This window comes from Lagenorhynchus albirostris, chromosome 6, assembly GCF_949774975.1.
Source record: "Lagenorhynchus albirostris chromosome 6, mLagAlb1.1, whole genome shotgun sequence".
Classification (NCBI taxonomy): Eukaryota; Metazoa; Chordata; class Mammalia; order Artiodactyla; family Delphinidae; genus Lagenorhynchus; species Lagenorhynchus albirostris.
Genome location: NC_083100.1, coordinates 6,033,218 through 6,059,972, shown reverse-complemented (window position 1 = coordinate 6,059,972; position 26,755 = coordinate 6,033,218).

The following is a 26,755-nucleotide window of genomic DNA, read 5'->3' as shown; positions in this document are numbered from 1 at the left end:
TGAGCATGTACTTTTTTGTAGTATCTTTTCTAGCGCACCAGAAATTTGACAGCATTCCATTCTAATTCCACCCAGGAGGTCAGCATTCCTAAGTCACAGCTCCCTAGAACTTGTGAAGGTGAGGAGTCATGCTAACTTCTTGGGAGGAATTTCTAAGATCAAAGGCCAAACAGCTTCCAAGCAGTGGCATGTTCTGGAGCACCTGCCTTTTTTCCTGAATACAGCCCCTCTCCTGGTCCTGGGACCCGATAAAGAGCAGGTCTTGGCAGAGAGACTAGTTCCTTATTTTAACAGTAATACAGAGAAGTAAGTCCTCTTATCTGATGTATTGAGGGGAGTAGCTGATAGTGAAACAAAGTGTGTTAAGGAATCAGAATTACAGAGTATTTTACTTTAACTTAAAAGATATATAAATAGAATTTCTTGGCTACTCTTGGTCTGAGGACCAAATTCTGTTCTTCGAATGAGATCTCTTTATTGGGGGTCTGCATCATTTTTCTTGCAAGAGAAAATTTTTTTTCAGAGATGATTTCTCATGGAGCAAAAACTTCAGAATACTTAGAAAGCAGGATGACCGTCGAATCCTAGGTTTGTACAATCACCAATCCATCCCCTAAACTTTCACTCTTCTCTTGGTCACACTTTTTCAAAAACATTTTTAAAAGAGACTCATCTGATCCAGTCTTTCCAGAACATTCATCTGGGTTTTCATTGAAGCCATAGTTCTTTCCTTAGGCATTCATATTTCATAGGTTCATGTAGTATTTATTTAAATCACATAATTATAACAATGAATGCACCTGGCATAAAGAAGCTTGAGGGGTTTATCAGAGCGCAGCCCATTGGCTTCAGGCTACAGGCTACTTTGAGTCTGTTTTGCAAAAGGCATGAGAATGTTGGTTAATCCTGCAAAGGTGGTTCAGAGAAGGCTGTTGGAGAGAGCAGAGCATCTGCTGTAGAAAGTACAGTCCAGTATAAGACTCTACAGCTCCCTACCTCCTGTATATGTAGAATATATAAACTTCCCCAGTGCTTACCAGGCTGCAGGTGGACAGGTGGGTACCATAGCATCAATACTTATTCATCATTGGCTGTGGGAAGTATTGGCCGAACTAAGCCCTGGACCTCTGCCCTCAAAGTCTCCCGTAGTTATTGCTGGGGCTCCCGTGGGCTGTCTTAAAACATTTGGGACTATTCCCACTTCCCATTTTCCCTGTTCTCTGTCAGAGCAACCAAAATATTTAGATCTTTGAGGTGCTGTGTTAGAACAGCACCTCGTTCTGTACACATCTATTTTGAGGTTCAGCCGGACCCCTTATTGACCTGTATTTCTGATGGACTCAGCCAGGAGTCCCGGAGGAAAGGGTTTGGGCTGCAGAGTCCAGTGAAGCCGAGCTCTGAGCTGAGCTGAGCTTGTGATGACTCTGAATCCCTTAAGGCTGAACTGGGATGCCAGCAGAGGGTCTGAGGACAAGAATGAAATTTGCAGGAGGGCATATGAAAATCAGCTCTGGTGTCTGTCTGGGGGCTTGCTCCTCACATCACTGAATGGGATGCTGGACCCCTCTGGATGTCCTCCCTCAAAATGACTCACACTTTGCTTTTCTTACTGAGCAGACTTCTTGGGAATGTCGTCAGTCTAGTCCAGCACATCTTCCAATCAAGAGGGTCAGGACCCTGATTCTCATGACTTCCTGCAAGATCCCACTTCTGGGCAAAGCCTTCCTCCTCTCCAGGGACTGAGTGTGGTCGCCATGATGCACACTCTCTCCAGCCATGCCTCTGCACCTTAACCTCATTCAATGCGCACTTGTGGGACGTGGCCACGTGCCAGGCGCCGTCCTAAGCACTGGGCAAGACAGACACTGGGAACCAAGTATTGCTGGTACAAGAAAGGTGATCCACCCAGGTCACCATAAGAAGGGGACCTGGGGTGTATTTTAAAGATTTACTTGCTGGAATCCAGGCAGCTCTAGGGACCAGCAATTTACCATATCATGCAACTCAAGAGGGCATCCTTTCTGCTTGGTCCATGTGACTTTCCCCCTCCCTCAGCTCTGCCAGTTCAAGTCTTTTAAAGAGTAGTTGCCACGACTGAATTAGATGTACGGATTAGTTTGCTAGGGTTCCATAATGAAGTAGCATATATACTGGCTAGTTTAAACAACAGAAATTTACTGTCTCACAGTTCCAGGGGTCAGAAGTTCTAAATCTAGCTGCTGGCAGGGTTGATGCCTTCTGAGGGCTGTGAGGGAGAGTTTATTTCAGGCTTCTCCTGTGTTCTTACAGCCTCAGGAGTTCCTTGGCTTGTAGATGATGTTTTCCCTGTGTCTTCACATCATCTTCCCTCTGTACCTGTCTGTCTTCCCTCTGTACCAAATTTATTCTGTTTTGTAAGGATACTACTCATATTGAATACCAATGGATATCAATTGGGTAGCCACCCTAATGGCTTCATCTTAAACTGGTCATCTGCAAATACCCCATTTCCAAATAAGAGTTCTCCAACAGTATGAAGGTTCCTTAGAAAACTAAAAATAGAGCTATCTTATGATCCAGCAATCCCACTCCTAGGCATATATCAGTAGAAAACCATGATTCGAAAAGATGCCTGCACCCCAATGTTCACTGCAGCATTATTTACAATAGCCAGGACATGGAAGCAACCTAAATGTCCATCAACAGGGGAATGGATAAAGAAGATGTGGTACATATATACAATTAAATATTTCTCAGCCGTAAAAAGGAAAGAAATCCTGCCATTTGAAGAGATGTGGATGGACCTAGAGATTGTCATACAGAGTGAAGTAAGTCAGAAAGAGAGAAACAAATATCATTTAATATCGTTTATATGTGGAATCTAGAAAAAAGGGATAGATGAACTTATTTGCAAAGCAGAAATAGAGTTACAGATGTAGAGAACAAACTTATGTTTACCAAGGGGGGGAGGGGGGGACGAATTGAGAGATTGGGATTGACATATATACACTACTATGTATAAAATAGATAACTAATGAGAACCTGCTGTATAGCACAGGGAACTCTACTCGGTGCTCTGTGGTGACCTAAATGGGAAGGAAATCTAAAAAAGAGTGGACATATGTATATGCATAACTGATTCATTTGCTGTACAGCAGAAACTAATACAATATTGTAAAGCAACTATACTCCAATAAAAAACAAAGCAAAACAAAACAAGAGTTCTCCAGAGAAATAGAACGTGTATGTATACATATAATATACATATATATGTGTGTGTATATATATATATTAAAAATATGTGTGCATCATCAAAAAATCTACAAACAATAAATGCTGGTGAGGGTGTGGAGAAAAGGGAACACTCTTGCACTGTTGGTGGGAATGTAAATTGATACAGCCACTATGGAGAACAGTATGGAGGTTCCTTAAAAAACTACAAATAGAACTACCATATGACCCAGCAATCCTGCTACTGGGCATATACCCTGAGAAAACCATAATTCAAAAAGAATCATGTACGAAAATGTTCATTGCAGCTCTATTTACAATATCCAGGACATGGAAGCAACCTAAGTGTCCATCAACAGATGAATGGATAAAGAAGATGTGGCACATATATACAGTGGAATATTATTCAGCCATAAAAAGAAACGAAATTGAGTTATTTGTAGTGAGGTGGATGGACCCAGAGTCTGTCATACAGAGTGAAGTAAGTCAGAAAGAGAAAGACAAATACCATATGCTAACACATATATATGGAATCTAAAAAAAAAAAAAAAAAAGGTCCTGAAGAACCTAGGGGCAAGATGAGAATAAAGACACAGACCTACTAGAGAATGGACTTGGAGATATGGGGAGGGGGAAGGGGAAGCTGGTAAAAAGTGAGAGAGTGGCATGGACATATATACACTACCAAACGTAAGGTAGATAGCTAGTGGGAAGCAGCCGCATAGCACAGGGAGATCAGCTCGGTGCTTTGTGACCGCCTGGAGGGGTGGGATAGGGAGGGTGGGAGGGAGACGCAAGAGGGAAGAGATATGGGGACATATGTATATGTATAACTGATTCACTTTGTTATAAAGCAGAAACTAACACACCATTGTAAAGCAATTATACTCCAATAAAGATGTTTAAAAAAAAATGTGTGTAAAGAGATTTATTATAAGGAGTTGGCTCAGGTGATTATAGAGGCTGAGATGTCCCATGATCCACAGTCAGCAAGCTGGAGACCCAGGAAAGCCGATGGTGTAGTTTCATTTCAAATGTCAGCAAGAAGCCTGAGATCCAGAAAGAGCCAACATTTCACTTCAGGTTAGGAAAGAACCAAGGTCCCAGCTCAAGGTGTTACTGAACCAAACTTGGGTCCTCTCGCCTGCATGCAGTAAAGCCAATCCACGACACCAGGCTGTGGTGAAGGAAAGTGAAGCATTTATTCCAGGGCGGCAAGTGAGGAGCATGGGCAGCTAGTGCTTAAACTATATCCAATATCCTGGGATAAACTATAATGGAAAAGAATATTAAAAAGAATGTAGAGGGCTTCCCCGGTGGTGCAGTGGTTGAGAGTCCGCCTGCCGATGCAGGGGACACGGGTTCGTGCCCCGGTCCGGGAGGATCCCACATGCCGTGGAGCGGCTGGGCCCATGAGCCATGGTTGTTGAGCCTGCGCATCTGGAGCCTGTGCTCCGCAACGGGAGAGGCCACAACAGTGAGAGGCCCGCGTACCACAAAAAAAAAAAAAAAAAAAAAAAAAAGAATGTATATATGTGAATAACAGAGTCACTTTGCTCTACAGCAGAAATTGTGTATAACTGAGTCAGTTTGCTCTACAGCAGAAATTAACACAACATTGTACATCAACTATACTTAAAAAAGAAAAAAGACCCAAACTCCCCAATGGCTTTCAAGGAAAGATTTTTATATTTATTTATTTATTTGGTTGCACTGGGTCTTAGTTGCGGCAGGCAAGCTCCTTAGTTGCAGTACGCAGCCTCCTTAGTTGTAGCATGCAAACTCTTAGTTGTGGCATGCACGTGGGATCTAGTTCCCTGAACAGGGAACCCCTACATTGGGAGTGTGGAATCTTAACCACTGCACCACCAGGGAAGTCCCAGGGAAAGATTTTTAAAGAGAAGGTGAGGGGTGGGGTAGAGGGTGTGTGATCAGCTCGTCGACATTCTTCTGATTGATTGGTGGTGAGGTCATCGGGAGTCAACATCACCAGCCTTCTGGTTCCAACCAGTCTGGGGTCTGTGTGCTGGTGGGCAGCATGCAGTTAACTTCTCCCACCTGGTGGGGGTTTCAAGTACCTTCCAACAGCTCAGAGGATGTGACTCAGAATATTATCTATAGCCCTTGAGGAGGAACTAAAGGTCCTTGATTTTGTTTAATGGCTGAACTATTATTATTTTGTCCTGCTTGCATGTTTTCCTTTCTTTCTGCATTTTCTCACTTCTCTGTTTAAGTGTTCACTTTGGTACCCAGGGAAGGCCTAGGAGGTTTAAGTTTTTCTACAGACAAGAGGCAGGTAGAGGACATGGAGGGGAGAGTCCCAGGACTCTCCTGCTCCATTACAAAGGTCATCAGGCACGAGAAATTCCCCCTTATGTGCAGGAGAGTTGACTTCTTTATTCTATTCAGGCCTCCCACTGACTGGGCGAGGCCCACTCACAGTAAGGAAGACAATCTGCCTTGCTCAGTCTATGGATTCAAATGTTAGTCTCATCCAGAGACTGGATGCCTCACCGTGCATTTTCTTCCATGCTCAGAGGCCACTAGGGAAAGCCAGCACCGCTCTGCCCAGAGCACCAGCTCACCACGCGGCTGAACCCATTCCACAGCTCACTGGGTTTATGGTCTTTCGTTACACCAGCAAGAGGAAAGGAAAACCTCCTCTGACGGCCAGAGTCAGCCAAGGGACCAGGTTGGGACTGGGGTGAATACAATGACTTACAGTGTTTAATTTTCTTCACTATTATTCATCGGACAACACAAGTTTATTTTTTACTCTATGAGATATGGTTTAATTACTTAAACATCTATCAGGCTGGTCTATTAGCATTCCCTAGGTGTATAATAGATAAGGAAAATATGCAAGTACATAAAGTAAATATGCATAAATCTGTCCATCAGTACTCGCATTAGAGGAACGTTGCTTGGGAGAGCAGTGTTTGCCCGAAAGAATGACTCTTCGGTGGTGGGATGTAAGCCCTACGTCACTGTGAAGGAAAGACATTCTAAGTTAAGAGCCTTCCTAGTGGCTCCAAAGTAGCCTCCAGTGGCTGAACCCGTGCCTGAGAAAACCCTGCACTGAGTCAGTCTCTAAGTTGGGAGCCACAGGCAGCAGGACACAGAGCCCTGGTTGCCTCTGATCAGATTCATTCAGTAAGTGGATGCCGGAGCAGGGAGGGAGTGGCCAGAGCTTAGCCATCCCAGAGTATTCTTGCTCCTTTAACTGTCAATAGGCTCCGCCATGTTGAAGGCTCCTGGAGCAGAGGCCCCGGCTTCCCCACCTCTCGGTCCACCTTGAGACACAGCATCATGGTCGAGGCAGCCTGCAGGACATGCCAGAGGAGTTCATCTGTTCAATGGGTGAAGTTCCGAGCAGGTGGGATTGGTGCAGACCTTCTCTGAATCTGGTTCTGTAAGCACACAGGTCTGCTGTTGACATCCTAACAACTCAGAGGGGATTTTCCAGTGTTCCCTGGGATCTACGTCTTACCGCGTGTGAGTATCTCCCAGTTAAGTTGGAGTGAACCTATTTTTCTAAATAAATGACAAAGGCTCTGGTGCTCTTTCTCACGTCAAAGGTGGGTCTGGGAAATGCAGTTTGTAGTCCAAAGAATCACAGTATCCCAGAATTTAATGGTTTAAAGGAAGAGAGACATAATACTTGAAACCCAAACACTCCCACGACATGTGAGGCACACTGGTTCACCACTCATTTTCAGACTTTTCTGCTATCTCCTTCGCTGTTCCTTTTTGGAATCTGTGGCGAATCTGCCTCGGCTCACCCTTGAAGTGTGATTTGCCCAGAGTTTCGCCTCCCACCTGTCCTTTCGCGCTGGGGGCCCATATGTATCCCGTTATTGGGATACAGGGTGACTCCAGCCCTGGAGACGCTGCTCAACAGATTCTCTGGGTCAACAGCTGGCAGGGTCCAAGCCAACGGCCCTCCCCCAGGCCACGTGGCCAGGAGGCCAGCTCTCTAATCACAGCTTGGCCTCACCATCAAAGGTGAGGCCTTTGCATCCTTCAAAGTCCAAACCTTGAGTATAATTAGTAGGTGCTTTCCCTGTGGAAAAGGGTTGGAAATCCTGCTTTGTGTGGTCACGGCCAGGAACAGGCGGAGGTGTGGTTTCCTCTGTCTCAGAGATGCAAGGGCTCTGGCATGCGGTCCAGACACCAGGCTTCTGCCAAAGGCCACCAGCCCACAGGCCAGCACCAGTACGTCATGTTCAGCACCACTTCCCCTGCAAAGCGCCCGCTCCCGTGTCATCGCACAAGGGCTACGGCAAACTTGGGGACAAGGCAATGACTGTCCAAAGACATGACCAACTGAAGGCACAATGTGATGTCTTTGCTCGAGGAGCTTGTCACAAAGTACCTGAGGGGTGACTGAGATGCTGCCCTGGCTGGCTGAGCGGTCTGGGAGCACGTCCACTGGCAGCCCGGGGGCAGGTGAGGGGAGAGTAGGAACTTGAAAACCTTGGAGACACCTAAGAAGCAAGCAGGCCTGAGGAAGGCGTGGGTGCGGCAGCAGGTAACGCCAGCTCCGGTGGACGCAGACCGGCTGGGTTCAAAACCCATCATGCCCCAGGGGTGGGACTTCAGGGGAGTGTGGTGAGAGCCTGGTGGGGTCTCAGCCTGTTCCCCAGGATGGGGTCATCAGAATAGCCCCTGTCATGGGGTTGACCTGGGGGTAAATGAAAACAAGTGTCAGAAGCCCCACTTAGCCAGAGCGGGCACCCAGCAGATGCTCAGGGATGCGAGCTGACGTGCATCCCAATGCCATTTGCATACAGCCAGACCGAGGATGCCATGTGGTTTCAATCCTCAAAGCCCGTGTTTTCCCAGTGATCTCAGAATTACTGGTGTGCTGGTTAAATGCAGACTCAGGGAAAAGGAGGGTGAGTGTCTCAAGCTCTGTCTTGGGTCTGGGAACTGCCAGTGGCTGACCACCAGGCTTGTTTTAGTCCCTCCGTGTTTACGTGGCCTCAGCAAGTTGTAGGCAGGGCTAGATGCCACAAGGTGGAGTAAATGAGGGCCTCTGCTTCCCCAGCCGGCAACTCCACCAAAGAGATCGGATTCATCAGCACCGGCTCGTGAGCTATCTCAGGATCGCTCCTTAGACAGTCACTCTCCCGTGGGGGTAGTTACTGGAAGCTACTCTGGGGACGCAGAGTAAAGTAAGGGTTAGGAATTCAGGCTGTGAAGTCGGCAAGGCTGGGTTCAGATTCCAGGTCTTCTAGTAACGGCTGTGTGGCCTTAGCTTGGCTCTAACCCTCTCCCTCATCCTCATCTATAGAATTGTGGGAGGGGTGGTAATAAAAATAAAGTCCTCAGGGCCGCCCTGGTGGTGCAGTGGTTGAGAGTCCGCCTGCCGTTGCAGGGGACGCGGGTTCGTGCCCCGGTCTGGGAAGATCCCACATGCCGCGGAGCGGCTGGGCCCGTGAGCCATGGCCGCTGAGCCTGCGTGTCCGGAGCCTCTGCTCCGCAATGGGAGAGGCCACAGCAGTGAGAGGCCCGCGTACCCCAAGAAAAAAAAAAAGAAGTCCTTTGATTTGGGGATCAGGAAATGAGATTGTGTCCAGTGCCTAGCGTATTAAGAGAGCACTCTTAAACCTTGCCTTTGTATCTGTCGGTAGAGTTAGGAGAAACTGGCTACAAGAGTCTGTATGATGTCATTTCTGAGAAGTAGCTCACGAAGAGCATCTTCTCAATGGAAACTACAAATATCTAGAGCAGGATCTGACCCACACCCACAGCCTTTTGATGTTCTTAGAGTTTAAGATCAACGTAGGCAATCTGTTTGCTGAGTGATAAATGCCAGTGCTTGAATGTGATTTCAGTCATAGATGCTGCAAACCGAGATCATTAGAGATGAAACCATCTGTGGGATTCTCATGAGGATATGGGGAACTCTGTGACTGGAGATTTCCCTCCGTCATTATTATGTTTGATAAATGGCCACTTGGAAAGTGTGTTAAAATGTTGGCATGTTTTTGTAGGCAAAACAGTTCCAACCAGAAAGCAGGTGCTTGGAGGTTCCTCTATTGCTCTGAAATACACCTCAGGGATTGATTTCATAATGATGGAAGTGAAATTTGTGATGTTAAAATCAAATAACATATGGGAACTACATCAAGAATGGCCTCCTTAACCTGCCATAGTTAATATCTTCCCATTTTGTGCTTAAAGTTCACTGTTTCCTTCTAAGATTTGAAATACACACGGAACTCCCAATTCAGCTTTCATCTAAAAAGCTATTTCAACTGGAAACAAAATCCAGTTGAATGTACATGCATTTGCTGAGAAATCGGTATAGAAATAGATGTTTATCCACGTTACCAATATGACACAGAATCAAATATGCCCTTTTGAAAGAGTTACTATGGAGTAAAGGTAGGAAAATAATTCCAGAGTTTCCACCTGGACATCAATCAAGTTACATTCACTCATAGCAGAGGACCTGCCCCACTGACAGCCTTTCTCTACCTGAGCTGAACATCTGTGGGTCATGAGGGCAGAACAGGGTACAGAGAGTACTGTCCAGGGAGCACAGGGACAGAAGAAGTAGCAGAGGGAGTTTCCTCCCTCCCAAAGGGGTCTTTTAAAATCATTCCCAGGGAATGCTTCTTTCACTCCCCTGCATCAATCACCCAGTGACAGTCCGTAGAAATGAGTAAGAAGTGCATGACCTGGTCTCTCCCTCCGTCTCTCTGTCTCTGTCTCTGTCTCTATCTCTTTCTCCACCTCCTTCACTACACAGTGTTTCTCTGATCTTTCAGGTCCCTAAACTTGCCCAGCTTCTCCCAGCTTTAGGAGCCTGTGATGGTTAATTTTATGTGTCAGTTTGACTGGGTTAAGGATGCCCAGGTAGCTGGTAAAACATGATTTCTGGGTGTGTCTGTGAGGATGTTTCCAGAAGGGATTAACACTTGAATCTGTAGGCTGAGTAAAGATTGCCCTCAAAGATGGGTGTGTGGGGAGGTGGTGGCTGGGGGGATATCATCCAATCCTTTGAGGGCCTGACTACACAAAAAAGTGGAGGAAGGGTGAGTTCACTCACCCTTTGAGCTGAGATATCCATCTTCTCTTGCTCTCGGACACTGGTACTCCTTGTTCTCAGACCTTCACACCCAGGCTGAATTCTACCACCTGCTTTCCTGGTTCTCTCCTATCTGTCTATCTATCATCTATCAATAATCTATCTCTCCATCTATCCCTCTAACTATCTATCTATCAATAATCTATCCCTATATCAATAATCTATCTCTCCATCTATCATCTATCTAGTTATCAATAATCTATCCCTCTATCCATCTATAAATCTATCCCTCTATCAATAATCTATCCCTCTATCTATCAATAATCTATCCCTCTATCAATAATCTATCTCTCCATCTATCCATCTATCTATTTATCAATAATCTATCCCTCTATCTATCATCTATCTATCATAATCTATCCCTCTATCAATAATATATCTCTCCATCTATCCATCTATTTATCAATACTCTATCCCTCTATCCCTCTATAAATCTATCCCTCTATCTATCAATAATCTACCCCTCTATCTATCTATCTATCTATCTCTCTATCTATCATCTGTCTGTCTCATCTGTGTCCCATTGGTTCTGTTTCTCTGGAGAGCCCTGACTAATACAGAGTCTTTGCATTTCTTCTCCCCAAGCCTCTGCCAGCATTTCCCATTACAGTGGATCTTTTCCGGGATGCTGCCCAAGACCTTGGCAAGTCCCCAAATGTACAAATGACGTCATATCCTTTCGGGCTCCTGCGTACGAGAGGCCCTGCGTGAAGAGAAGGGCTGAGTTGTGATGAGGTGGCATCCTGGGTGGCCGGCTCAGCATGGAGACCCTTCCCCCAGGGAATCCACGCTGTTCCTTCCTTTCATTCTAGCCTCGAGGGCATGTTGTCTCGGAGAGGCCTTGTAGCTGAAGTGGCCCTGCTCCCCCCGAGCACCCCGTCACCCTGTCTGCTGTCTCATCACCTGTCTCTCAGCTTCTCTGACTGTCTGAAGCTGCCTCCTGGGGCTGTCGTGTGTATGTGGTGGACGGGGGCAGCTGGCTCAGGAGCCGCTGTCTGAAGGCACCGCTGCCTCCTTGCCACGTGACTTTGGACAGTCAGCTTAACCTCTCTCCGTTTCAGTTTCCTCACACGTAAAATGGGAGTGGGAACAGAAGTATCTAATTTACGGGGTGATTGTGGTTAAGTAGAATAAGACACGAGCTACACCAGATGGTGAACATTCAAGAAACACCAGCTGCTACAGCTCTGGGCTGTGGAGTTCAAGAGATAGACCCTCTCTCCCCACCTTACACTAGAGTGCACACATCTCTCTTTCTTCTCTGGTCAGTTCCTTCTCTTTGTGAAGCAACGTGGGGATGTTAGAAAGAGGGTAACTTGGATCTAATCTCTCCAGTCTACTAATGGGTAACTTAATCCTTTCTAAACCTCAGTGTTCACACTGTACAGTGGAAATAACAGTCCTTCCCTCCTAGTTGCTGTTGGGATAGAATGAAGTAACACACGTTTTATGAATACCTATCAATGGCTTTAACTACTTCTTATATTAAAAGACACATTAAATCTGACAATATCAGATTTATATTTGGTGGATTCATGAAGTGATGCTATCAATTCACTTATTTAAAAAGTAAATCTGCACTTTTTAAGTGAAACCAGATATTATATGTCATTTCTGTAAAGCTCTTAAAAATGTTGGGAATCCTACTTATATCTCCATAAACGTCTAGTTACATTTTCATCATCCTCTACATCTGAAATAGTTTTGTATTTAATTAATTTCACTGGAATATGTCTTTAAAATTGCATAATTACTAGTGGTGAAACTGCTTTGCTTACTACATTTTTTCATTAAAATGGTCTATTATTTGAGGTTATATTAGATAAACTTCTGTTGACCTAACAATTATTATAACACAGTTTTGATTGAAAAAGAGCCTTCCGATTCCCAGATAAATCAATTAGCAAGCAAACCTTCAGAATACCACCCTTCTGAACACTCGCCCATATGGAATACAATCACATTTATTTTCTGAGCTCCTGTCAACCTTCTTAGTCAACTGGCTAGTTTGAAGTGATTTCTCATGAGAAAATGACCAGCGACCATCCCTGTGGATGTGGTGGTAGATTCCAGAAGATGCCAGCAGGAAGGCAACACTGCTCTCAGCCCTGGAAGTCCTTCAGCTGCACGTCTTTGTCCTTTAGGGGAACTTCTGTGAGACTCAAGGACTTGGCAATGATGGGGGCAGGAACTTTCCTGATATTCACACTGAATGTTTAAACAGCAACAGAGACAAGGAAAAATTAAGAGCTTGACAGGAAATAGGGGAATCCCTACACAAAAGAAGGAAATTTGGACACAATATGAAATGAATGGAGTTCCACAGAGAGGAAACAGGGAGCTATGCTGTGTTGATATACAGTCTAGAAAAGAAACAGATCTGCATTTGCCCCCAACAGTACAAGTATGTGCAGCCCCCAGCCAGCTGAGGGGGACAATGGGGACTGTCATGCCTTCAGGGAGATCAGACAGTGGAATGACGTGTAAACATGGACAGTCCAAACAATGTGCTGATGGGCAAGGAGTGGGGATGCCCGGCAGGTCCACACTGAGAGCTTTCAGGTGCAGGCTTCACCAAGGACACCTTCATGACCTGAATGTGTGACTTCTGTCACAGCTCCATTGGTGTTGGAGCGAGAATGACCGCAGAGCGAACAAGTGGTCAAGCCAACAGTGAGTTCCAGGATCCCACAAATGCCTATTTAGCACAGAGCTTGGGAGGAATAGATCAGATACAATAAATAGTGCTTAGAGCGCTTGATCAATGCCAGCATAATTACGGCGGAGACTGCTGGTTATACGTGCATTCCATTCATTAATTTGCAGAAGGTCTGGGGCAGGTGGGAGAATCAATGAGGCACAGCTCTAAGACCTGACTGCCTAGCCGAAAACCACAGTCACTACCTGTGTGACAAGTGATGGAGGGAATGCCACGCGCATGGGGATACCTAGAAGGGAGAGAGTGAACATTTAGAGGAGGGAGGGTGGTTTAACCTGGGAAATGAACTACAAGTTTTCGGGTGGAGACAAGTAGGAGAAATAGCATATATGAACACTTATTTTATGACAAAGGTGACACTCAAGAGCAGTGAGAAAGGGGTGGTCTTTACAATAAGTTATTCCAGGACAGTTGGATATTTATATAAAACATATTAAGATGGGACATAGGGAATTCCCTGGCGGTCCAGTGGTTAGGACTCCGAGCTCTCACTGCTGAGGGCCTGGGTTCAGTCTCTGATCAGGGAACTAAGATCCTGCAAGCCATGTGGCACGGCCAAAAAAAAAAAAAACAGATGGGACATAATCCAAGGCATAAACTTGGATTATCTGGATCAAAGGGAAGTTATGGTCACTCTACCTACAAGTAACTACCTACAACTTCACTCTTAGGCATATACCCCAAAGAAAGCCTTGCACATACGTTAAAAGAGATGGACGTGAGCATGCCAAAACAGCTGAATTCACGATAGCCATCCAAAGGAAGTAATGCAGAGGTCCGTCAGCCACACAGTGGATGAATGAATTGCATGAATAAATTCACCCAGTGGGAGACTGCAAACACTGTCTCAATTGGAGAAGCTCTATAATAAGTATCGCCATCCCGTAACATTAAGTTCTCCAACTTCGCTCTTCTTCTAGATTGTCTTAGTTATTCTTGGTCCTTCGATTTCCACACACATTTTAGAATGACCTTGCCAGTGTCCAAGAAAGTTGAGTGAAAGAACACAAAAAAGCATCCTGTGTAGCTCCACTTACATGAAGATCCCCCAAACAGGCAGAACTAAACTACAGAGGTCAGAGATAAAAGTCTGGAGAAACAACTCTAAGGAAAGGCAAGGGTTGCCTTAAAAGTCAGAAGAGCAATGAGTTATCTCCAGAGAAGCAGGAGAAACTGGTACATGACCGAGCTTCGGGTGGTCATCTTCTTCCTAACGTTAGTGGTAGCTACCAGAGGGCTCACTTTGTGAAAATTCACTGAGCTGTACATTTTTATTCTGTGTCTTTTCCTCTAAATGTGTTTCCTTGAATAATCATGCTTTTAATCTGTCCACAGAAAATTTTAAAGTTCTGTCCCACACGAGGAACTATAATAAAGGGATGGTATAGATGGTAAAACAGGGGAAGATATTTATAAAACAAATAACCGACAAATGATTACTGTGTGGAATAAAAAATGAACTATAAATCCATTAGAAACATATATACATACATAGCCATGTATGTATGTGTATATATGGATGAATATACATATATGTGTCTATACATATACATGCATGCATACATACATATACATATATGTATACATATACATACATATAAATTAGACAAGATCATAGCCAGGCATCACAGATGGAGAAAACACAGCTGGTAAATCAAAATATGAAAACATGCACAGTATTATTCAAGTGTTAGAGAACTACAGATTAAAACTACAGTGAGATACCAATTTACACTCCCTGGTTTGGCAAAATTAAGAAGTCTGATAAAAGAGGAAATCCTTGTTGCTTGGAGAAATGGCTGATCCAGGTATAGGGCAGGTAGTTGAGCCCAGAACATCTTGTCATGACCAAAAGCCAGGAGGTTATTACAGATTAGAGTCAAGTCTCAGAACTCAGCTACCAACTTGAGGAGGTTCCTACCATCCGTGCTTTGATGGACACCGTGATGCAATAAATTAACACCATCAAACATACTTCAATCCGTGAATTCCTGGTGAGGCTCAAAAAGCCAGTGAGGGCTTCCCTGGTGGCGCAGTGGTTGAGAGTCCGCCTGCCGATGCAGGGGACACGGGTTCGTGCCCCGGTCCGGGAGGATCCCGCGTGCCGCGGAGTGGCTGGGCCCGTGAGCCATGGTCGCTGAGCGTGCGCGTCCGGAGCCTGTGCTCCGCAACGGGAGAGGCCAAAGCAGTGAGAGGCCCGCGTACCACAAAAAAAAAAAAAAAAAAAAAAAAGCCAGTGAATCCTCATTCGAGGATATGGAAACTTACGTAATAATTTTTCAGTAAATAAATATATATGGGTAGATGAACCCCAGAAGGAAGAGTGTAGAAAAATGCCCTGGGGAGTGGAGAATTGTGTCTTGTAAGGGGGAAGGAGCTGATTTCTAAAGAATGGGGTAAAATTCCGCATGAGGGTTGGAAGGGAGGCACGGGCCCTGCACAGAACATTCAAGTGTCAGAGGCAGGAAAGGGAACCGGGAACCTGCGTAGGGCCCAGCCGAGTTGTTTTCTTGGGTGCGCTGGACACGCAGGGAATTTTAAGAGAAGCAACAGAAGCTAGAGCAACAGGAGCCCTGAATGACAGTGCGAGGAGGCAGGTTTGAATGGGGCCCTCAGAACCTCTCCTGCCCTTGACCTGGGGCAGTGACCAGGAGGAGACCAGAGCCTGAGCTTTTCCTCGCGGGCTCCTCACCAATGGTGCCGGTGGGCACTCCCACCCACTTAGCCTCAATACCCTCTCCCCTGCCTCAGTTTACCCCCCTCAGAAAGAAAAGCCTGATCGTTGATTTATCCCCAAAGGAGACACCTGGGGCAAATGAATCTTCTGAAAGGCCTCTCAATTACTTTTAGGTTTCATGATGACCAGTTAAACCATTTTTAGTGGAAGACTGAGGAAGTCAGACAGACCAGGCCGGGTCTCCCGCTCAGCCACCAGCTGGGTCCCCAGCTCTGCACCTTGGGTGGACGCTTCCACTTCTAAAAGTCAGTGTCCGCTGCTGTGAAAGTCTGAGCAAATGCGTGTGATGCACCCAGGGATACGGTGCTCAGGAAAGGCGCTGAGTAATAGGCGTCCACGCACCCCACGCACCCCCCGGGGCCGGCCAGCTGCTTGGCCAGGATCTGGCCCCTGTTCTCTTTTAAGTTCCCAGATATCCATCATGTTTATCATCTGCTTTCAAGGTTCCGCTGGCAGGGATGTCTCCTTCTGACCTGCAGGTCAGGGCTCAGAGGTGAATACATTCTTCACTGCTTCTCTGCATAGCTGACATTCTTTCTCTGAAACCCTGCTCTGAAGGGATATAATCACTCCTGCCAGAGACAACCCCAGGAGAGGGCTCGACACAACTTGATTTTTAAAACATTTGACTCTGTAACACTTTGTCGCTGTGGCTGGTGGATAAAGACAAGGATTCAACACATATGTTCTTAGATGTGTTCTAAACATTCACTTTTTACTCTCTGGTTAAGACCGATCATCTTTTTCACAGTTGGTTCAAATCTTATTATCTGTGTGGTCTGTGTGTAGTTCTGACTCCAGTAAGAAATAAGATTCTAATTTAAGAAGAGATAGGAACCTGATGTGTAAGAAATCCGCATATTGCAAATCATGATTAAAACTATTTTCTCAAAACATCAAAATGCCTTCTAAAAATGATTGTGCCTCACCTACAATAAACGTGTATGATTCAATCACGCAGTGGAATAAAAACAAAGAGATCATCATTTCCCCTCTTATTTGTTTAGTTTTTATTGGAGTGCCGTTACTTTACAATGTTGTGTTAGTTTCTGCTGTACAGCAACGTGAATCAGTCTTACGTATACATATATCCCGTCTTTTTAGTATTTCCTTCCCATTTAGGTCACCACAGAGCACTGAGTAGAGTTCCCTGTGCTATAGAGTAGGCTCTCACGAGGTATCTGTTTTATACATAGTAGTGGATACATGTCAATCCCAGTCTCCCAGTTCCTCCCACCCTCCCCCCGCCCCTCTTACTGAAATGACTTTCCAATTAGCCTAAAAATATCCAGCAAGTGTCCAATGTGTGCTGAAGCTCTCACTAGGCTCCCCAGCTTAGCGAGCCACTTTTCTCAAAGACTTGGTGTTGTATTTCAAACACGTTTCACTGTCCACTGCCTGCCCCTGAATCAGGTTTTCAAACTGAAGCTCTGGGACCAAAATTAAAACACAAATAACTTTGTTGTAATTTATTGGTCCAGCAAAGTAGCTGATTTAAACATCACACTTACTTCTCAGGGAAACCTGGGCTCTTTGGAATTCCCAGGAAGTTATTGTTTGATGAGCTGAATTTTCATGGTGTAAGAGGGTCTGCCTCTTTAAGAGCAATTAGAGATTAGAAAATTTGATAGGTTTATTCCTAGGTATTTTATTTTTTTGATGCGATGGCAAATGGGACTGTTTCTTTAATTTCTCTTTCCGATATATTTCATTGTTAGTGTATAGAAATGCAACAGATTTCTGAGTATTCATTTTGTATCCTGCAGCTTTACCGAATCCATCAATAAGCTCCAGTAGTTTTCTGGTGTTGTCTTTAGGATTTTCTATGTATAATATCATGTTATCTGTGAACAGTGACAGTTTTACTTCTTCCTTTCCGGTATGGATTCCTTTCATTTCTTTTTCTTCTCTGATTGCTGTGACTAGGACTTCCAGAACTATGTTATATAAGAGAGGTGAGAGTGGCTTTCTTGTTTAGTTCTTGATCTCAGAGGAAATACTTTCAGCTTTTCACCGTATAAAATAAGACACAAGGATATATTGTACAACGAGGGAATATAGCCAATATTCTATAATAGCTATAAATGGAGGATAACTTTTAACATTGTGAATCACTATTTGTACACCTGTAATTTATACAATACTGTACAGCAACTATACTTCAATTAAAAAAAAAAAGAAGTCAGAAAATTTGAGCCATGTTGACTCAAATTCTCCTAAGCTGTAATAGAAAAGTTCCTGTCTTTCTTAAATGAATGTGCTGGACGTAACTGAATGACTCTCCAATTGTTTTAGCAAAACCATTGCCCAGCTATGTGATCGTGGGTCTGTTTTCCTTCAGAGGATTACACTAACTAATCCCTAAGGCATTTACAGATCTAAGATGCAGAAATTCTCTGAGGTTCTTCAGTGTGACTGATGATCAAGACCCCGCAGGAGCTTTCGAAAAAGACAGATTTCTGGACCTGACGACAACCTACTGAATTTGGGTCTCTGGGTGGAGGGCCCGGGAACTATGTCCGCTGGATGTTCCCAGGTGCTGCTGAAGACAGAGGTCTGGATACCGATCATTCTGTCCCAGACCACCTGACCACTAAATCCTGAACTGTTTTGATTCTAAATGGATGGATGGACATAAACAAGGCCGAGAGGAAATCTGTTAAACCAAGACAATATGCAATTTTTTTTCTCTCTGCAGACAGAAAGGGCTCTGTCTGGAGGAGGAGACGTCTGAAGCCCTCTGTTGATTCATTTTCCTTGTGATAATTCCTGAACAAAGCCGACGGGAGATTTTTCCATTGTCACTGCTTTTATGGGGGGTGAGGGGAGTAGATAGATTCAATGCCTAGTACTTTCACAATAGGAAGGAAAGGCAGGGAAGAAAGAGTCCCATCTGAAAATAATAGCTCTAAAAGCTTCTGTTCTCTAAGGTGGGGGAAGGAGGTGGGGAGAGTTGAGGCACATTCCAGGAAACTGTAGGAAGGAAACTAGTTCATGAAAACCTGATGGGAAGGGACCTTATCCTGGAAGGGAGGTGCACCCCAAATCCTAGATCCTGGCCATAGAAGTCATTGGGTGTGAACTCTGCCTAAATGGCTGGCTTCCTGTCTTGTAGCTAGATTTAGATCTTATGCCAAGGGCAAGGGGCACTTCCTATACACATCCTCTGGCACCATGTGCAGATATGAACAGTTTGGAGAGAGAAATGGGAGGCTGGGCTTCTGTAGGTGACCTTGAACCATAGGGAGCTACTCCAGTTTGTCCACAGGCAGCCAGAGACCCACCCTTCGCCACTGGTAAAAAAAAACTATGAATAAAAGTAGATGGAGAATGATGTAACCTGAGCCTTTGACAGGGTCTTCTGACTCAGAGAACTGGTTCCAGCAAGTAAGACAGATGGGAAATGACAGCATCATCTATGGATTCATTAGTCCTATACATTGGACCCCGGTCAAATGGAACACTGCCAACATGTCACAACAAAATTGTGCTAATGCAATAAAGGGTTTAAACAGTCTGCCAAGCACGCTAACGTGGATATGAATGGCCGGCTTGTTCTACCCTTGTCCACTTATCCCTGGAATGATTTAATTTAGAATCAGAATCAAAGAAAAAAGAAACTCAGTCAAAGCTTCGCAAAGCTCAGTCCTTGCAAGGACGATAAATTCAAAGTCTCGATATAGCTGGTTTTTTGGCAACCTATTGGAACATTGTACAGGCAACCAAGCTGTCTTCCGTTGGTGAAACCCTTTCAGGTGTGCAAGAACTCAAATAACAAACCTCCAGGTTATCTTCTGAGTGAATGATCAAAGAGGAAGCAAAAAAAAAAAAAAAAGAAATTTGCAAAGATGTAGTTTAAGACTGATAATGTGCATTGATACAAAATAAACATCTAGAATTGTTTTACCTTGATTACAAAATGCAATTTAAAAAAGCCTTTGGCATAGATTGTCTGTATTATTAAAAGATAAATCTCAAAACAAGACAAATAAAAATAATTTTACAAAGCAGTGTATGATCTCAGATCACAGTAGTGGGGTAGGTGTGTCCATGTCTTATATTCCATAAAGAACAGTCAAATTGTTATTTTCTTCGTGATCTAGAAAAGTGAAAATGTATGGGTTTGAGAGTGGCTTTGAAAGGTTTTGTTCCTTCTGATAGAATTGAAAATGTCATACAGATTTGTCTCTATCAGTGTAGAGGGTAATGGCAAAGAAAATCCGGTATCTATTGTAACCGTGGAGAAAGGGATTTTAAAACTTAGAGGAACAGACCAAACGGTGCTATATGGGAAACACCCAATAACACTAAGTCCTGACACTTTGTAAATCAGAAGTGTCATAATTAAGAACTTTTCTAAATCAGAGTAGATCTACGCTCGCCTTATAATAAGATCTCTGCCTAACAGGCTTTAGTGAAATTGCCCACAGACCTCACCCATCTGACTCACCCTAGAGCCTACAGGAAACAACAGGTACCACTTTTTCTTTGTCTCTTGGGTACATCCTTTAATGAAGAAAGAGGCGAGGGCTGCTGAATGCAGCACACGTTATGAACATTTCCGTAAGCGATGAAACAATATTCATGGTTACTAAGTCATTCATCAATTTCACTATTACTTTTGGGGGCGTTCTCTTAAGACACTACTCCATTTAAACAAGCGCCTTTTTGCCATAAGACAGCCAATAAATAAGCTGTCTTATTTATTGAGAACTAAAATGAAGTGTTGTAACAGAGTGTTGCTCTAGCTGGGTGGAGGAGGAAAAATTCTGCGCAGATCGCATCTAGCCAAATTCTAAAGAACAGGTGTGAGCCAGGGAAAGATGCATGGAAGAGCATTCCAGGCAGAGGGGAGAACTAACGCCAAGGTCCCAGGGAGGAAAAGAGCTTGCCGTGGAGGAAGAGCCTTGGACGGCCACAGAGAATACAGCTTTGAGCGTGACTGCGGAGGAAAAGAAGATGAGCTCAGAGACGCCGGCAGAAGCCAGGTCGGGTCAGGGCTTTGTAAGCTGCCTGGGAGTCTGGGTTTTGTTTGTGCTACATCAGAAAGGGTTAAGCAGGGGACTATCGTGGTCTAAGTCTAATGTTTTTAGAACTTGATAAAATTAGGGGACTATATATATATATATATTATTTTTTTTTTTGCGGTACCCGAGCCTCTCACTGTTGTGGCCTCTCCCGTTGCGGAGCACAGGTTCCGGACGCGCAGGCTCAGCGGCCATGGTTCACGGGCCCAGCCGCTCCGCGGCACGTGGGATCTTCCCGGACCAGGGCATGAACCAGTGTCCCCTGCATCGGCAGGCGGACTGTCAACCACTGCGCCCCCAGGGAAGCCCAGGAGACCATATTTTAAGGGACGGGGGGAGGCAATAATAGAATCAAAGAGGCCAAGTAAGAAACCAGTTTCATAGGCCAGGTGTGACGGACTGAGCCTCAGACCAGGATGGGGGTAATGAAGATAGAAGTAGAGGAGTTTGGGTATGTTTTAAAGGCAAAGACAGTAGAGCTTCCTGAGGGATGGGGTATGGGGAGTGAGAAAAGAGAGGTGATCAAATATACAGGGGAAGGAGAGGTTTGGTGGGGTGGGGGTCGGGAGCTGGGTTTTGGCCATATTGAGTTTGAGATGCTCCTTGGGCATCTGCGGGAGATGTCAAGTACGCGGTCAGACACGTGGGTCTGGGGTTATGGGGAGATATCGGAGCTGGAGGTAAGATATCCGGAAGCCATTGGTCTCTAGATGCATTTCAAAGCCTGGTACCAGACCAGAATGAAGAAAGAAGATAAGTAGGTCCAGGAGAGCATTCTGAGAGTGAACGGAGGAGGTGAGACCCAGCCTGGAGACCAAGGAGGAACAGCCAGTGAGGGAAGCGGGGGGACCAGGGGAGCCCGGTGAGAAAGAGGCCCAGACAAGGAAGCTTTTCAAGACGTGAAGTGGTCTGCCAGTCGTGGGGTATGGAGGGGTCAAACTGATGATGAAATTAAATTTACAATATCACTGCTCATTTGAATAAAGTAAAAATCTGTGAAGTCTATTCTTTGAAATTTAATCATAACATGAAGTTGATATCCATCCACTTAGTCTTTGAAAGGACATAAGTATACCTGTTTCCTTTACTCATTTTACCTGCTGAGTGGGGATTTGGACAAACAGAAAAAGCCCTCCAAATTGAAAGAGAGAATTTTTCTTTTAAAAGTTCACTTTATCTGTCAAGTCAGGTACCATGGGTTTATGTTTCTCTTCAATGCTCATATGCTTCAATATGAAATTTCCACAGTTGACGGAACACACTGGGCTGGGAGTCAGAATCTGCCTTTAACTGTAGGTTCGTTACTTTTATGCTATTAGATACGCAAATCGGTTAACTCCTCTAAGCCTCACATTTCTATAATGATTTCCTCCAGCTTGCATTCTGTGAGTCTTTCGAACTACCCAAGGCATTCTGGGTAGTGCCAGGCACTTGGCAGGTCTCAAGAAAAATACCTATAGCCTTCCTTGTAGAGGTTCTGAAACGGCCTGTACTTGCGGAGCCAGATCTTGAGACTTAACTATATTAGTAAGAATTCAACATATTCAGACGGACTTAACGATCCTGGAGACTAAATTATTTTAAACCAGGTGAACTCTGTTTACAGCGCTATTATTTAATAATGAGAGAAAAATCTGAGCCCTTAGTAATTTCTACCAGAGTTGAGTTATTTCACTGATTTGTCAGGCATTGATTGCATACCTGCTATTCATTTAGCACTGTGTGATAAATGGTATGAAAAGATGAAAATGGCCCCTTATCTATTCTCACGGTAGTAATTCATAATCTAGAAGAGACCGTAAGCAAGTTTTGCGTGTTATCTTATTTGATCTTCACACCAATCCTATGAAGTAGGTCCTATTTGCTAGCTCTTCTTTCCTGAGGAGGAAACGGAGGCACCAAAGGTTAGATGAATTGCCCAATAACACAAAATGGTAACTTGTGGAGCCTAGACTCGTACTCAGATGTCTGACTCTAAATGATTCCCCCATCACAGCAGCCTGTTGAGAGGAATTAGCTTGTACCACTCACTCCAGAGGTTCTAAATGTATACCAAGGGGTGCAGGCAACCCTGACCCTTTCCTAAAATCGAATGGAAGACAGGAGGTCAGGACAGCTGTCCATAACTCCCATGCGGTGTCCCAGTGGGAAATGGGAGTAGTTACGTTTGTTGTCTAAGCAGTTATGTCAGATCCTTCTAATGAAGAATGAAATACAATTACTCCACTAGAATGAAAATAATTACTACCCCACATGAACTGTGAATTTCGCCAGGCCTCTTTTAAAATATTTCTCATTCTATGCAATTCTTGCCTTAACTGCTGGGTTCTCTTATATCACTGCTGTTTGCCCATTTTCTTCTCATAGTGGTCTTGTCTTTTTTTTTTTTTAATCCTGATTGAGTCTGTAGACTTTTATAAAAATGTTTTACTTTTCTGTAGAAAAGAATACAAGATATAGTTTTAAAAAACTAGGAAAAAAAAATAAAAGTTCACTTTAAAAAGTTGGACAGGTCAAATTGTTTTCTTTCCATAATTAACACACACACACACACACCCTTTAAATAGATGTTATTATTACTCATATGTTTATAACGTACTACATATCTTGATAAAATCTACATGTTGTGATTTATCTATATGCGAGTTTGGAAAGGGTATTATAAAAAACCTGAGTAGACCCATGCGAACTTGTCTCCATGTCCCACCCGTGAACATCACCCCTCCGTTAAAATGGCTAGTGAACAGCCGGGGGGCTGCTCTCGGGTTGGCCACCAGCTGGGGGACTGCTCTTGGGTTGGCCACCAGAGTGACCCCGACAGACCACCACCCCTCCACCGGCCCTGTGTTGTGAGCTAAGCAAAGCCCCAGGTGAGGGCCAGAGCTTATGGTTTTGCTGGGAGTTTTTTCTTACCAACCTGATCTGCTTTAGCTTCTAGACAACTGGGAAGCTCAGCAGGAGAATTTCTCAGGTTTCCACAGCAAGCAGAGGACCATTATGGATATTAAAGTCAAATGTAGGATAATGCTAGCCGTGCCGACATCCCTCATGGGCTGACAGAGCTGTTGGTCTTGGTCTCTGTCTGCCTTATTTCCCATCCACTGTCACCTACCCGGCAACATCGACATAAAAATGAATCACGTTGGCTGAATATTTGAGTTCATTTATGTATGTCGGCTATACCAAAGTGACAAAATTGTTTCTTCATAAATGAAATAGTAAAATGAGAAGGAGAGAAATGACATCATTAAGAGTAAGGATAATGGAAATGAAGACGATTAGAAGTAAACTTGGGGCATTTTTCTTCTGTAGAAAATGTTAATGTCTTTTGCAAGCGTTAGACAATATATTGATATTTGCAATGGTTACAGCATTTCACAAAGTAATTACACTCCTAGCTGTATAAAAATCACTCTCAGGGGCTTTGCTATGGCTGTGTGTCCACGACCTCAAGAAAGGAGATTTGGGGCCAAACAAGAAGCCAGTCCAGTTGGTGGGGGCCCTTCATTGGCACATTTCATTACACATCGAAAAATGTGTACCCGGAATTTCATCAAGAAGAGCTGACAGTGACCATTATAAAGTTATTAGAGATAAAGCAACTTTACATACAACAAGGCCCATCATAATGCCAGTTATAATGGCAAAAACAAAACAATAAAATAGGGGAATGGTTAAATAAATTATAACCTAGCTGTGTATGGGAATATTACACAGACAGATGATTTGTAAACTCTTTTAGGTTATGGAAAAACATTCATTATACAATAAGTACATTTTTTTAAAAAAGAGCAAGAAAACAACTGAATAAAAAGGTGGCAGGAAATATACCAATAGGTCAAGTGTTATTTCAAAATAGAGAGACTACAGATGATGTTTTTTCTTTATCCTTTTCTATATTTTCTAAAGTTTCAATAATGAGCATACTATATTTTATAAGGTACATCAGATTATCATCCTAGGATGGCTTCTTGTTGCAGGTGAAAAAACATTCACTATGGAGAACAGTATGGAGGGTCCTTAAAAAACTAAAAATAGAACTACCATATGACCAAGCAATCTGGACATATACCTGGAGAAAACCATAATTCCAAAAGATACATGCACCCCAATGTTCATAGCAGCTCTATTTACAATAGCCAGGACATGGAAGCAACCTAAATGACCATCAGCAGAGGAATGGATAAAGAAGACACGGTACATATATACAGTGGAATATTACTCAACCATAAAAAAGAATGAAATAATGCCATTTGCAGCAACATGGATGGACCTAGAGATTGTGATACTGAGTGAAGTAACTCAGACACAGAAAGACAAATATCATATGATATCGCTTATATGTGGAATCTAAAAAAATGGGTACAAATGAACTTATTTACAAAGCAGAAGTAGAGTTACGGATGTAGAAAACAAACTTATAGTTACCAGGAGATAAGGGGGGAAAGGATAAATTGGGATTGGTACTGACATATACACACTACTATATGTAAAATAGATAACTAATAAGAACCTACTGTAGAGCACGGGGAACTCTACTCAATACTCTGTAATGGCCTATATGGGAAAAGAATCTTAAAAAAAAAAAAAAAAAAAAGAGTGGCTATATGTATATGTATAGCTGATTCACTTTTCTGTACACCTGAAACTAAAACATTATAAATCAACTATACTCCAATAAAATTTTTAAAAAGATAAACATCTTGAGCTCCAAAAGGTGAGGCACAATGCCCCGCCCCGTCTGGGTTTTTTCCTTCCCCACCGGCCACACGGGCCTCTGTTCAGTTTCTCCAGCAAGGAAGTTCTGTCCAGCAAAGAGGCCACACACCTGCTGCTCCCTTTGCTTGGACCAATGTCCCTGAACCTTACCCACTCCGGCTCCCAACATTTCTGGCTGGCCGGAAATAAGAATGAAACAGTTTCTCTTCTCAAGGAATCCCGTCAGTCTAGCTGGTTTTCACACTTTGGAATGCATATGAATTCCTCAGAATGATGGTTTAAAAAGCAGATCTGGTCATGCCCCTCTTACCCTTAAACTCCTCCCAGAAACTTTTCTGGCATCTTATCTGGTAGACAGCAAGTGTTCAATACACCTCTTTTGGATTAATGACATGTATGAAAAGTAAAATAATAAACATATATTTTAATTACATTTTTAAATTTTAAAATAGTTTTAGGATTACAGATAAAGAAGCACAGAGAATTCCCATATACTCCACACAGTCTCCCCATTATTAACATCTTATGTAACTATGATTTATTTATCACAATGAATGAAGCAATATTGATACATTACTATTAAATAAAGACCGTACCTTATTCATGTTTCCTTAGTTTACCTAATATCCTTTTTTTTCTGTCCCAGGATCCCACACTGCATTCTGAAATCAAGCCTTCTTAGGCTCCTCTTGGCTGTGACAGTGTCTCAGACTTTTCTAACTCCTTGTGTCTTGTTTTTGATGACCTTGACAATGTTGAGTACTGGTCGGGCATTTTATAGAATGTCCTACAATTGGTCTGTCTGATGTTACCTAGGGTTAAACGTAATTCAAAGAAGGAAAATGTCCTTAGATGGGGTACTAGTCAGAATTCTGCAGAGAAACGGAATCAGTAGAATGTGTATGTATGGATATATAGTTGGATTCATTGTAAGGCATTGGCTGATGTGCTAGTGGGGACAGCAAGTCTGATATCTGCAGGGTGGACCGGCAGGCTGGAGACTCAAGGAAGAGTGGAGATTGCAGCTGGAGTCTGGTGGGCTGCAGACTCCAGACTTCCTTCTTCCTTGGGGCGACCCCAAGGCCTCCAAGGCCTTCAACCGACTGGGCTAGGCTCACTCACATTATGGAGGGTCATCTGCTGATTTAAATGCTAACCTCATCTAAATAAATACCTTCACGGCAACATCAGGGCTAGTCTTTGATCAAGCATCTGGGCACAAGAGCCTAACCAAGTTGACACAG